The 13,232-nt window shown below is 41.6% G+C and overlaps 1 protein-coding gene across 5 annotated transcripts in view; it reads left to right on the top strand.

The window, feature by feature from the left end:
- The window catches only part of RBM33 (RNA binding motif protein 33), a 264,644-nt gene that overhangs the window by 107,015 nt on the left and 144,397 nt on the right, over positions 1–13,232 (top strand). The gene's annotated exons all lie outside the window — the stretch shown is intronic.

The raw sequence follows: 13,232 nt of genomic DNA, 5'->3' as shown, positions 1-13,232 counted from the left end.
GCTCACTATTTCCTTCAAATACTCTTTGTAGTATAATCTTTACATTTGGATCTTTTTTTAGTGTGCTGTCGATTCTTGTACTGTTTTCTCACAAAACTGAAGCATAGTGGGAGGAGGAGGGGTTACCACTATCCCAACCTTCTGTAGGTGGGCAGTATAAACCTTGACTGTTCAGGAATGTCTAATATTCCTGTATCTCGCAATGAACTTCAAGAAAAAGATTTCACAGTAAGTACAAAAATCCTATCTTTAAAGCTTACTTTGCAGTGCTTTTTCCTTTCCATAAATTATTTTTATGCACTTGCAACATATCTCTGAACTTACTGGAAAATTTGACTTCTTTAGAAAATCAATTCCCTACTACAGCCCCCTCGCTCATTTCACGTCATAGTGTTCTCTTCTGGACCGTGTTGGCCCAGCTACTCAGCCCCTTCTTGAACCTCTATACATAAGCTTATATGTAGCTGCTAGGGGAAGAGCGAAGGGTAAACTATAGTGTCACCTGAGTGACCGCTGGAGCTGCTGATGTTGCATCCAAGATGACGGTGCCCAGCAGTAGTCTCAGACTTTTGGATGTCTCCAAAGGAGGATTTTACAACTTGGCAACATGTATAATGTATTACTAATACACATAACTAAATGCATAGAAATTAAAATGTTTGTAGAAATTATGGTTTGGTAGCAGGGCCGCTTTAAAAAAAAAAAAAAAAAAAAAAACTCTATTGGGTTGTTATATTTCTTCTATCAGCTGTAGAAAAATATACTTGCCTTTTCTCTATTTTTTTTATATTTCATGTGAGATTTTTTTTTTTTTTTTTTTTTTGAAGTCCAATAAGATCCCTAATGAATGACTTGCAACATATTGAACTGGGGCCATGGTATCAGGTGGGATTGAGTGACATTTCCTTCTCAATGCGTTACATGGCATTTCATGGAAATTATGCCTGAATGAAGCTGCTATTGTGATATGGGCAGATAAAGGACTGTGCAGAAACGAAGCTGGGCTTCTGCCCTATTTACCACAAAGAACCTACAGCAGTAACGCAAAGTGTAATGGTGATGCTGCTGTTTGAGGTAGTAAAGTAGTGCTTGGTGGTGTTTTTTCTTATCTGATGTGTAAGTAGTAGTGAACAGATGCAACATGAGATTCGTCCAGCTGTCACATCTTGTCAAGCTAGTACAGAGGGGATGCAGTTTAAATTTCAGCTTACACAATATTGAACATTTTCCATTTGCTAGTGAGCCACTGATTAATTTCAATTACCATACATTATCATACCATCACATTTGATCATATCAGAAAATTCCCCACTGCTCTTGGCTGATCTTAATATGACTGCCTACACCATGCTATTTAGAGCAAGACTTTTTTTCTTTGTAAATCTTGACTGCACCTTGATTAAGAAATGACACTTCTGTGACTTTAGTAATGAAGAGGTTTTAAATTGACTGTTTGCAGTATTCGTAATGGTGGTCTTTTCAGGTAAATGGGAAGTAGTGTTATAGCATTACCGTGCAAAAATGGAACAGATGGTGCTTTGACATCATTAAGGGTTTAAGAAAGCAATGTCTTGGTCAGGCTTATGCTCTTGTTATTTAAATCAGCCTTTCCTTTATGATGGTATCATCATTTTTTTCTGTTTATAGCTGTCTCTTTGCATCTCTTAATCTATAGCACCAACCCTAATCGCTAGTGTTGGTATACGATTCCATAATTAAAGTAGCTTGGTATAGTGGTCCTCTTTCATAAAAACCTTGTGCAGTGGATATAAAAAGTCTACACGCCCCTGTTAAAATTTCAGTTTTCTGGGATGTAAAAAAATTAGACCAAGGTAAGTCATTTCAGGACTTTCCACCTTAAATGTGACCTATAAACTGTACAACTCAGTTGAACAAACTGAAATCTTTTAGGTAGAGGGAAGTAAAATGAAAAAACTAAAATAATCTGGTCACATAAGTGTGCACACCCTTAAACTAATACTTTTTTGAAGCACTCAGTTGTTTTGGGTATGAGTCTATCAGCATAGCACATCTTGACTTGTCAATATTTGCCTACTCTTTTTTGCAAAAACACTCCAAATCTGTCAGATTGCGAGGGCATCTCCTGTGCACAGCCCTCTTCAGATCACCCCACAAGTTTCTGATCTCATCTCCTGTTCATTCACATGTGTAGAACACTTTGGGTAAAGTGTTGGTTTGCAGAGTCTGCCCCCAAGAAATGTTTATCCTGCATGGCTTTATAGGAACAGTATCTCTTGGGATCTACTCCGGATGTCATCAAGGATGCCACAGGTGGCAAGAGTGTATCCTCCTTTCCTAAACTTTGCCATTGATCCCCCTACTTTTTATGTTTCTGGTCCTACCTACCATCTGAGCTTTCTTCTGTGCCTTGGGTATTCACCAAGGTCCTGACCCCACGAATGGTCCCGCTATGCTTTTGGGGCAATCCCATACAGTGCCTTAAAGTATTTATTTATACATTTTGTCATGTTACAACCAAAATCGTAAACGTATTTTATTGGCATTTTGTGATAGACCAACACCGGGTGTCACATAATTGTGAAGTGGAAGGAAAATGATAAATGGTTTTGAATTTTTTTTACAAATAACTGAAAAGCGTGGCGTGCATTTGTATTCAGCTCCCTTGAAATACTTTGTAGAACCACTTTTCGCTGCAGTTACAGCAAGTCTTTTCGGGTATGTCTCTACCAGCTCTGCACATCTAGAGAGTGACACGTTTGCCCATTCTTCTTTGCAAATTCGCTCAAGCTCTGTCAGATTGGATGTAGAGTGTCTGTGAACAGCAAATTTCAAGTCTTGCCACAGATTCTCAATAGGATTTAGGTCTGCACTTTGACCGGGCCATTCTAACATATATGAATATGCTTTGTTCTAAACCATTCCATTGTAGCTTTGGCTTTTTGTTTAGGGTCATCCTGCTGGAAGGTGAAACTCCACCCCAGTCTCAAGTCTGTTGAAGACTCTTAATAGGTTTTCTTCTAAGATTGCCCTGTATTTGGCTCTATCCATCTTCCCATTAACTCTGACCAGCTTCCCTGTCCCTGCTAAAGAAAAGCATCCCCACAACATGGTCCGGCCACCACCATGTTTCATGGTGAGGATGGTGTGTTCAGGTTGATGTGCAGTGTTACTTTCCTGCGACACATAGCGTTTTTGCTTTTAGGCCAGAAAGATTGATTTTGGTCTCATCTGACCAGAGCACCTTCTTCCACATGTTTGCTGTGTCCTCCACCTGGCTTCTCGCAAACTGCAATCTGGACTTCTTATGGCTTTCTATCAACAATGGCTTTCTTCTTGCCACTCTTCCGTAAAGGCCAGATTTGTGGTGTGCACGACTAATAGTTGTCCTGTGGACAGATTCTCCCACCTGAGCTGTGGATCTCTGCAGCTCCTCCAGAGTTACCATGGGCCTCTTGGCTGCTTCTCTGATTAATGCTCTCCTTGCCCGGCCTGTTAATTTACATGGAGGGTCATGTCTTGGTAGGTTTGCAGTTGTGCTATACTCTTTCCATTTTCAAATGATGGTTTCAACAGTGCTCCGTGAGATGTTCAAAGCTTGGTATATTTTTTTAATAACCTAACCCTGCTTTAATCTTCACTCGGCACAGGTTCCATGTTCTGTCAGAAAATGCAGGTTTGACTGTCTAGACCTTACCGAGGTTTGGATGAATCCTGAACCTTCATAAATCAGTGCTGGAACAGACTCTTTGCTTGAAATATCTTAGTCTAGTTCTAGACACAGCTAAGGCCAGAGTCTTTTTTTTTTTTTATGTTATCAGTTTACAAGAATTCTGCATGGATGAATGATTATTTTTTTCTCTTGCACTGGTCGGACAGATATAATAAAACACCATCAGTGGTATATTTAACAGACCAAAAGGTAGCAAATGAGAGAAATGTTTTGTTTTACATATGCTTTAACACGTTCCCGCCTGGCCAATAGCAGAATGACAGCCGGACATCTTTCCCATCCTGACTGGGCGTCATTTGACATTTCTTTAGGAATCACCGCTCGTGGGACCACGCAGCTGTATGATCGGTGACCGACTGCGTCCACGGGACACAGTCAGTGACTGATCGGTGTATCAGCTCGCTGCTGGTAACATGTGACTGCCGTGACTAATCACAGCAGGTCACATGACAGTTGTATACTATGGATGGCTTCCTTTCATGCCAGCCATTGTGTACAATTGTGTTGCTAGCTGCGATTGGTCAATTTGATCACATGGTATAGACTCTGCCCATCTGTACCATGTGATTTAGCTTTGACCGATCACGGCTAATCACAGCAAAACAAACAGTTTCATTCAGTAAAATGCTTGCTTATAGCAATGTAATTCACTGCTATAAGCAAACAGTGTGTGTAAAAAAGAAAAATCCAGATCACTTCCGCAGAGTGGTACAGTGTTACTATGGTAACATTATATTGCTCTAGTCAATGTTTAAAAAAAGAAAAAAAATATAATAAAAATAATTTTTTTTTGTACGCACTGTCACCAGTCGGTGTCCCTGATCAACCGCCACACCAGTTGTATGAAGACGCTATACTGCTCTGGTGACAGTATCTAAAAAAAAATTGTAATTTTCCAAAAAACCTGCCAAGCCTCTTACCATATACCTTGCAAGGTCTATTTTCCAAAAAGGGATCATTTTGGGGATATTTGTACTGTCCTTGTATTTTCTGGCCTCAAGAAATGATAGGCTGTCAGTACATCAGGATTGATCAATTTTCAGATGTATATAGCCCATAGTTTGTGGGGACTCTAACTTTCCTACAGACTAATTAATATACACTGATTTGGGGTTATTTTCACCAAGTTAAAAGTACCAGAATACATTTTGGGCTAAATTTAGGAAGAACAACTATTTGCAAAATTTTATAACAAATGCTTTTTTTTTCCCCAAAAAATTTTCAGCCTTTTATTTATTTATTTTGTTTAGCAAAAAATAAAATAATCCCAGTGGTGATTAAACCAACCAAAGGAAAGCTCTAGTTGTGTGAACAAAATGATAAAAATGTTGTTTGAGTACAGTGTTGTATGACCGCACAATTGTCTTTCAAAGTGCGACAGCCAGGGTGTATTTGATTTAAATTAAGTAGATTTTTATCACGATTTACATCACTAGTAAAAAGTCTTGATTTAAATCAATTTGATTGAAATCATAATTTTTAAAGCGCAATTGTCATCTCTGTCCCGCAGCGGCTCCTCTGACCCGCTGTTGACTCACCGATAGTCCCATTCACTTTAATGGGACGGCTTGTGATGCGGCAGTGACACAACAAGGTGAGGGACATGGCGGCAGCAAGTAAATGGATGCGCGCTATCAGGCGCTGCCATGATGGATCTGAAATGGCAGGTGCTCTTTAAATGTAAGGATTTATTCTAGCTAGTAGTTAGAATCTTTAATATTTGCAAACAAAATTAAGATTTCCTATTTAGAATAAGCTGTCAGGTTAGTAAAACAGCATGCGAGTTGCAGCTTCCTCACAGAGCTCCCGCAGGTTACCCTGAATTGATCCTGTTCCCGGCATCACAGCGCTGTCTAACGGCTATAGGACTATTCCTGAACCTAGTGAGACCCTGCTGAGCTTTAACTGAATGAATCCATGATGGTATTGAGGGGAAAGTGCAAGTAGAGGTGCAGCGTCCTGAGATCCAAAATGGCGACGCTGCAGGGCTCCAGCAGTGCACATAGTGTGGCGCAGATAAAATAAAGGAAACTGTGAGTAAACCTCCCAAAACCCCTAAGAATACCAGCACACACCCCCCCCCCCCCAAAGACATCCGTTGTTATAAGCTAGCAGGATCCCTGAATATTACTGACCCAGCTGAGGAGGAGGGGGGGGAGCTGGAGGGGGAACTCATGCCAAGATGGAGGAAGGAGTTCCTGAGTGCACCAGAGCTGGAAGAGGGCAGTGAGGATGAGGAGTCTGCGCAGCCTACATTAGTTGAGATCCTGAGAGCTGTTAATAAATGTACTGCCTCAGCTAATTCTTTGCAAGAATGCTTTGGTGGTCTGAAGGATGAAGTGTCTTTGATAAGGCAGGATATACAAAAGAGAAAGAACCACTGCTGCTGAATGCAGGATCAGTGACCGAGGACAAGCTTGCCCCTCTGATAAGAGGCTCACAACATAACACCAGGATGGTTGCAGCTGTAGATCGACGTGCTGATGACCTTGAGAACAGAATGAGACGTAATAAAGTATGAATTGTGGGTCTCCCTGAGAAAATGGAGGGTAGAGACCCCACTGATTTTGTGGAAAGATGGCTGCTGGAGGTGTTTGGGAAGGAGGCGTTTACATCCCTATATGCAGTGGAGAGAGCTCACAGTCCTCCTGCGGCCCTTTCCCCAGGGCATCCTCCCCGTCCCATCCTGGCACGACTGCTACATTACAGAAATAGAGGGATAATCCTGCGTCTGGCCAGGGAAAGACAAAATGTACAGTTTAACAGAGCGAGTATTTCCTTCTATCCTAACTTTTCCTCGGATGTGCAGAAAAGTAGGTCCCACTTCATTGAGGTTAAGAAAAGGCTACAGAAAGTACAGGCACCTTATGCTATGCTCTACCCGGCGAGGCTTTGCATCACTGCAAGAGGCCAGGCTCATTCCTTTGAAAATGCAGCCGACGCATCAGCTTGGTTGGATACAAATGAGAATACTTTTTGTCAGGCCAGGAGAGGCCGGTGGCTGAAGAGGATTGACCTGCTCTGGGCCTCCTAGGTGGTGCCAGCTCACAAGTGCCAGGGCAATCCCCTGTTTAATTGCTGCCTCTTCTTTTTTTTTGGTTCTACATTAATGTGCAACAGATACCTGATGTGCTGATTTTTTTTTTTTTTTTTTTTGCTCTTCCTACGGAGAGCATGTGCGAAGCAAATTCCTACCCCGTGATTAATGTGTCACGAATTGCCCAATGTGGATCTCTGGCTGGTGGTTGTGATGCCAGCAGGAGACAGGACCTGTTGTCCTACTAACTTACCTGCTGTTCAATCCTTCATTGCAAATCTTCTCCTGAGTGCCTTTGGATTTGTGGCAGAGACCAGGGCATAACAACATCTGCTTGCGATCATATTTAAGACCGCAATTCTACAGATTGTATACAGAGTTTTGAGTGCCGTTGCACTCAGTGGTTCATATTGGTTGAAACTGTTCATACAGTACCTGTGCTGGCTACCCTCACTGGGCTTGGAGTGGGGGGAAGGGATCTGGATTAATGAGGAATGTGCCATATTTTAAATGCTCCGATATGTATCTACCATGGCGGGGGGGTGGATGAATGTGCTAACTGTGATATCGTGGAATGTTAGTGGGCTTGGCGACCCCCTCAAGCGCACAATGGTTTCCACATCTATGAGAAAGTATCTCCCTGCTATTTGTGCATTGCAGGAGACTCACCCCTGACTCCCTGTCTTGCCTCAAATTCAGGTGGGTGGGCAAGGCCTATCACTCCACTCACACCTCCTTTTCCAGAGGGGTGAGTATATTGATACATGGCTCACTAGACTACCAAGAACTGGATAGTGTGGTGGACACAGAGGGAAGAAAACAGGTGCCTTCCTCCCTCTATGACTAAATCCATTATACTCTTATTACCAAAACCTGGCAAGGGACCCCTTAGACCCAGGTTCATATAGGCCAATATCCCTTCTGCAATCAGATGTGAAAATACTGGCTAAGGTACTAGCCCTGAGACTGAACAAGGCTATATCTTCCATAATACATTTGGATCAAGCTGGGTTCATGTCTCAGGAATCTACGGCCATAAATTTATGCCGGTTATTTGTCAATCTACAATTCACTTACGATAATATGGGGGACAGGGCCTTATTCTCTCGACGCCCACAAGGCCTTTGGTATCGAATGGTCCTACTTATGGGCCATCCTGCATAAATTTGGGTTTGGGTCAGACTATATAGCCTGGGCACAACTATTATACAGCTCTTTGAAGGCAGCCATTAGTGAGTCGGGGGGGTATCCCAGTACTTTAACCTATTTGGGGGCACCAGACAGGGATGCCCTTGTCACCGCAATTGTTCGCGCTGGCCATAGAACAAATAGCTGCCTGTATTCGCGCCAATGCGGACATCAGGGACTTTCAGTACGGAGAGCTTCATGAAAAATATATGCTTTACGCGGACGACACCATGCTCCTTTTGGGAGACACGTCGAAGTCCCTGAAAGAGGCTGTGGAGGTTGTCCAGGCGTTTGGAAGATATTCAGGTTTAGTGATTAACTGGACCAAGTCTTCTCTTATGCTCCTAGACAAGAAATCAGGCCCACAGGTGACGAACCTACTAGACATCCCTGTTTCCACAGAGTTCAGGTATCTGGGCATATGGGTTATGCCTAACCCTCTAGAGTATATCACTTTAAATCTGTCCCCTCTATTGAATCGCTGCATCGGGTAAAGGTGTGGTCTAGATTGATACTATCCCCGGTGGGTTGGATAAACTTGATAAAAATCTTGATGCCACAGCTCCTGTATATACTCCATAACTCCCCCATGGTGGTCCCACTAAAGCAATTTGAAGTTAACACTATTTTCAGGTCCCTTATTTGGCTAAACTCAACAGCAAGGGTAAAATTGGAGCAGTTACAGCGTCCTAAGGAAGCGGGCGGGATGGCCCTTCCAAATCCATGGCTGTACTATCAGGCTTCCCAACTCCAACACATAGCTAGGGTTCTGAGCCCTTGCTCCAGTGCTGAACTTTGTGGACCCTACGGCGCATCTTCTCTGGTTCACAATGGGGGTGGCGGAGGGCCTGGAGGCGCTGAGGTTTTCCGAATCAAATAAGCTATTTCCTACTTACAACTTGATGCAGAAAGTGTGGAACAAAGCTAGAGCGTTACAACAAGTAAAGGGTTTCACCAGGTATAGCCCCATGTGGGGAAACAAGCAATGCTTGGAGTTGGAGAAACTACAATATAGCATGAGATGGCAACTTTACGGGATCACACATATGACACAAATATTTAGAGATGGTTAACTTCGCCCGTTCCCTGCTTTACAGTCGGAATTTAGACTCCCTGCAGTTCTATTATTTCTAACTCCAACGCGTGGTTAAGGCCCAATTGGACAGTGAGGTGGGGACTCAGCCACACGCTCATTTTCAATTACATGAGGGAAGTAACCTCATACAAAGGCTTCATTTCCTGCAGCTACTCTATACTGCTTAACAAATTCCTTCCTGACAGTACAGCAGGGATCATATCCAAGTGGGAGTATAGAAGCCTTTTGAGGAGGACCAATGGGAGGAGGCTCTTTCAGCAATTCTCATATACTCCTTAAATGTGGCCCAAAGGTTGTCCCAGTTATATATACTCCTTGCGAGTCAATTACACGCCAGGTAGACTGGTGAGAATGGGTGTGCGAGATGATCCTTCCTGTACAAGGTGTATGAGGGAACACGGTGACTTGATCCACATGCTATGGAGGTGCCCTAAATTGTATATCTATTGGAAGGAGGTGCTGGAACCCCCCCCTCACCGTAAAGGAGTGGCTGAATCAAATGGGTGACTCTATTAGGCTGGAAAAGTACATTTATCAACACAGGGGGAGTGTAAAAAAATACAACAAAATCTGGGCACAATGGCTAGATTGGCTCCGGTTGATCTAATTATGGACTGAATACTTCTGTAGAGGGGAGGTGATGGGCACTGTAGGGAGTCAAAACAAGGTGAGGAAAGTGCACCAGAGATAAGCCACGTCCATAAAACATTGAGGATACAAAATAAGGTAGTACTGAGTATTACCAGAGAGGCGGACTTTTTAGGCTAAGAAACAGTGGAGAAGATATAGCAGTAAAAAAAATATAAATTTATTGAAAAATACAAATATCTAAAAAACAAAATGACAGTTGTAGCATAAAGCATCTATGATTATTGTGCAGTGAGCCCTTGTATGTCTTGATAATCATAGATGCTTTATGCTACAACTGTCATTTTGTTTTTTAGATATTTGTATTTTTCAATAAATTTATATTTTTTATACTGCTATATCTTCTCCACTGTTTCTTAGCTTAAAAAGTCCGCCTCTCTGATAATACTCAGTACTACCTTATTTTGTATCCCCACTGTAGGGAGTATTGCACCCGGCATATCCACTCATAGCAGGCCTCTGTTTGAATGGTTTATTATTGTCTGATCCAAGAAGTGTGATGCTGTACTGTGTAGAAATTATTTATTGCTGCATACCAAAGTTTTAAAGGTGTAAGCTTAATATGTACAAGATTTTGTAAACTGTACTGCTAATTTTCATCTATTGTTTCAATAAAACTATTTGATTTAAAAATCATACAGTTTGTAGTGTATATAGATTTGCCAAACAATGGGATAAAGGAATATTTCTGAACTTTGTTTTATCTCATGGTTACTGTGAAATTGTGTGAATGCAGTGCATGTTATCTCAGCTTGCAGAGCTTGGATTCATTGAATGAGTTTAACAAAAATGTAAATATTGCAGAATATACAGCCTCCTGCTATACAACTAAGCTCCATTTCATGCTGAATAAACTAAATTATTAATGTATCTTAAATGGAAAACTATCTTTAGTTTTTTACTCCAAAAGCATTTTATTAAAATAAGTGTGATAAAAATCAGAAAAAACGATTTTAAATTAAAAAAAAAATCTGATTTAAATAAAAAAAAAATCTGTTTATTTTTTTTTAAATGATTGACTTATATCCACCCTGGCAACAGCGCTGAAAGCTGAAAATTGTCCTGGGCAGGAAGGGTGTAGAAGTGCCCTGTATTGAAGTGGTTAATAAGTCGTCATCACCTTACTGCCTCTGCTGTGTGTTATTGCTGTTTAAATCTCAAAACTGGATAGACAGAATTACAAATCCTTTGGCAGTTAAAACTGCTCCTGTATATGTATTTCAGCTGAATATTTGGTTGTTTGCATGGAGTTCAGTTTTTAATTCAGCAGTAATTTGTGTTCGTGTTGCTGACACATGAAGATTTCACCTCAACCAGGTTCCCAGTCTTGCAGTATGTGTCAGATAATCTGCACTCACATCATTAGATTTTCTGTTATTCCAGGTGCAAGTTACTGATAATTCAAGTGATATTAAACACAAAAGCAAATATGTATTATATTGCAGTTTACCGATTCTTGGATGTGATGGGCACAATAGTTTTTCTTTTTTTTTAGGCTTTATTTTATTTTCGTCTGGTGATCCAGCCGCTAAGTTTCTTGTTTTTCAACAGAGCACGCTCTCCTGCATTTGATGAGTGTTGAGATAACTGTTTACCACTGACAGTAGGGGTGCAACGGATCGTCATCGATCCGTGATCCGATCCGCGGAGGTTGATCCGTATGGGACACCCGCGATCCGCGGATCGCTCTGTGGCCTTGGCCATAGGAAAGGCCATGGCTTCTGCCTAGCTCCGGAGCTGCGGCCATCTTGGTACACCCGGCGGCCGTTTAGCATGTGATAGCTCCGTCATTTAACGGAGCGATCACTTGTAACAAACCGGCGTCATGTCATGACGCCGGTTCCTCTCTCCCCTCTGTGTACTGATCTGTACAGTGGAGGGGAGAGAGATCGGATGGCAGCAGTGCCAATACTCTGCAATGCCCTGCCAATACTCTGCAATGCCCTGCTGCAATACCCTGCTGCAATACCCTGCCAATACTCTGCCAATACTCTGCCAATACTCTGCCAATACCCTGCCAATACCCTGCCAATACCCTGCCAATACCCTGCCAATACTCTGACAATACCCTGCCAATACTCTGACAATACCCTGCTGCAATGCCCTGACAATACCCTGCTGCAATGCCCTGACAATACCCTGCTGCAATGCCCTGACAATACCCTGCTGCAATGCCCTGACAATACTCTGCAATGCCCTGACAATACTCTGCCAATATACCCGCCCATACCCTGCCAATATACCCGCCCATACCCTGCCAATATACCCGCCAATACCCTGCCACACCCTGCCAATAGGGAGATTGTGGATATTACAGTGGGGGAGATTTTTTTTTTTGTTGATCCGAAAATGATCCGAACCGTGACTCCTGATCCAAGGAACGATCCGAACCGTGAGTTTTTTGATCCGTTGCACCCCTAACTGACAGGCACACTTACAATGGTCAGCTTTTATTTATTCATATAAAACCTTTATCCCAGAAGCAAAAAAGTTAGTGTCTAAATCTGCTAGTACATCTAAAACTCCCCTCCCCCCAGATGAACAGTGCTGCTGTGGTTTTAGGTTTAATACTGCTTTCAGTACAGCTTCCAGTCATCTTGTACATACTCACAGGAGTCTCATCCTGCTTCTGTGGCCTGTTGGTCAACAAAGTTACATGCATGTGATAGGGCTTCTCCTATAATTTGCCATCAATCATGTTTACCAATGTAGGATCTCGTGGTCAGTAGGGAGGCTTAAAAGTTAATTTTCCAAGAGTTATCGTTTTTGATGTAACATTATTGCTTTTCAAAAGACAGTTCCTGTTAATTCATTCAAGAGAAAAATTGGCATTGGTAAAAAGTTAAAGTGCAAATACTTTGAAATTTAATACTCATGCTGGCGAATAGAATGTGCGTACAGGGCTATATTGGTCATTAATCTCTAAGCTCTGTTCTCAATTGTCTGTCTGACCCTGCTTAACCATCATTAGAATTCTAATAGAACACTTGCATATGAAATGAAATTAATGAAAACATGTTGTAGATGTTGGAAGTAATTTATTGAAAGATTCATTAAGTTACAAAGACTTTAACATATTTAATTAGTCTTCTGAAAGTATGAGTGACCCTTTCTGTAAGTCATACAATAGCTGTTAGATATCCTTTATTCTGTTTTCTCTTTAAGATTAACTTTGTGCTAAGCAATTTATGCCAAGTTTCATTTCTTTTCACCAGTAGGCCAAGTTATCTGCAGTCCTTGAATAGATTACTGCAGATAGCATCATGTAATTAACAAGATATGTGGAAATGTAAAGTATAATTTGTGTAGTGATTGTGTGCAAGAGAATGTTAATTTCTTAACTAGATGGATATTTAAGGGGATAAAGAAGCTGAAAAATAGGGTATAATTCTGTAAAAGGATTAGGGCCACCTTATCTTTTGTTGAGGAGGTGGGCTGGATGGAGTATAATGAATGGAAAAGCGGAGCTTAATGAGGAATTTGTAGTTCATTTAAGACTCGGCTTCTTATAATGCTTTTCTTTTGATTCAATAAACCAAACTCTGCAGTAG

The sequence above is a fragment of the Aquarana catesbeiana genome, linkage group LG05, assembly GCF_042186555.1.
Source record: "Aquarana catesbeiana isolate 2022-GZ linkage group LG05, ASM4218655v1, whole genome shotgun sequence".
NCBI classification, from domain to species: Eukaryota; Metazoa; Chordata; class Amphibia; order Anura; family Ranidae; genus Aquarana; species Aquarana catesbeiana.
This window is presented reverse-complemented; position numbering and strand designations above follow the sequence as displayed.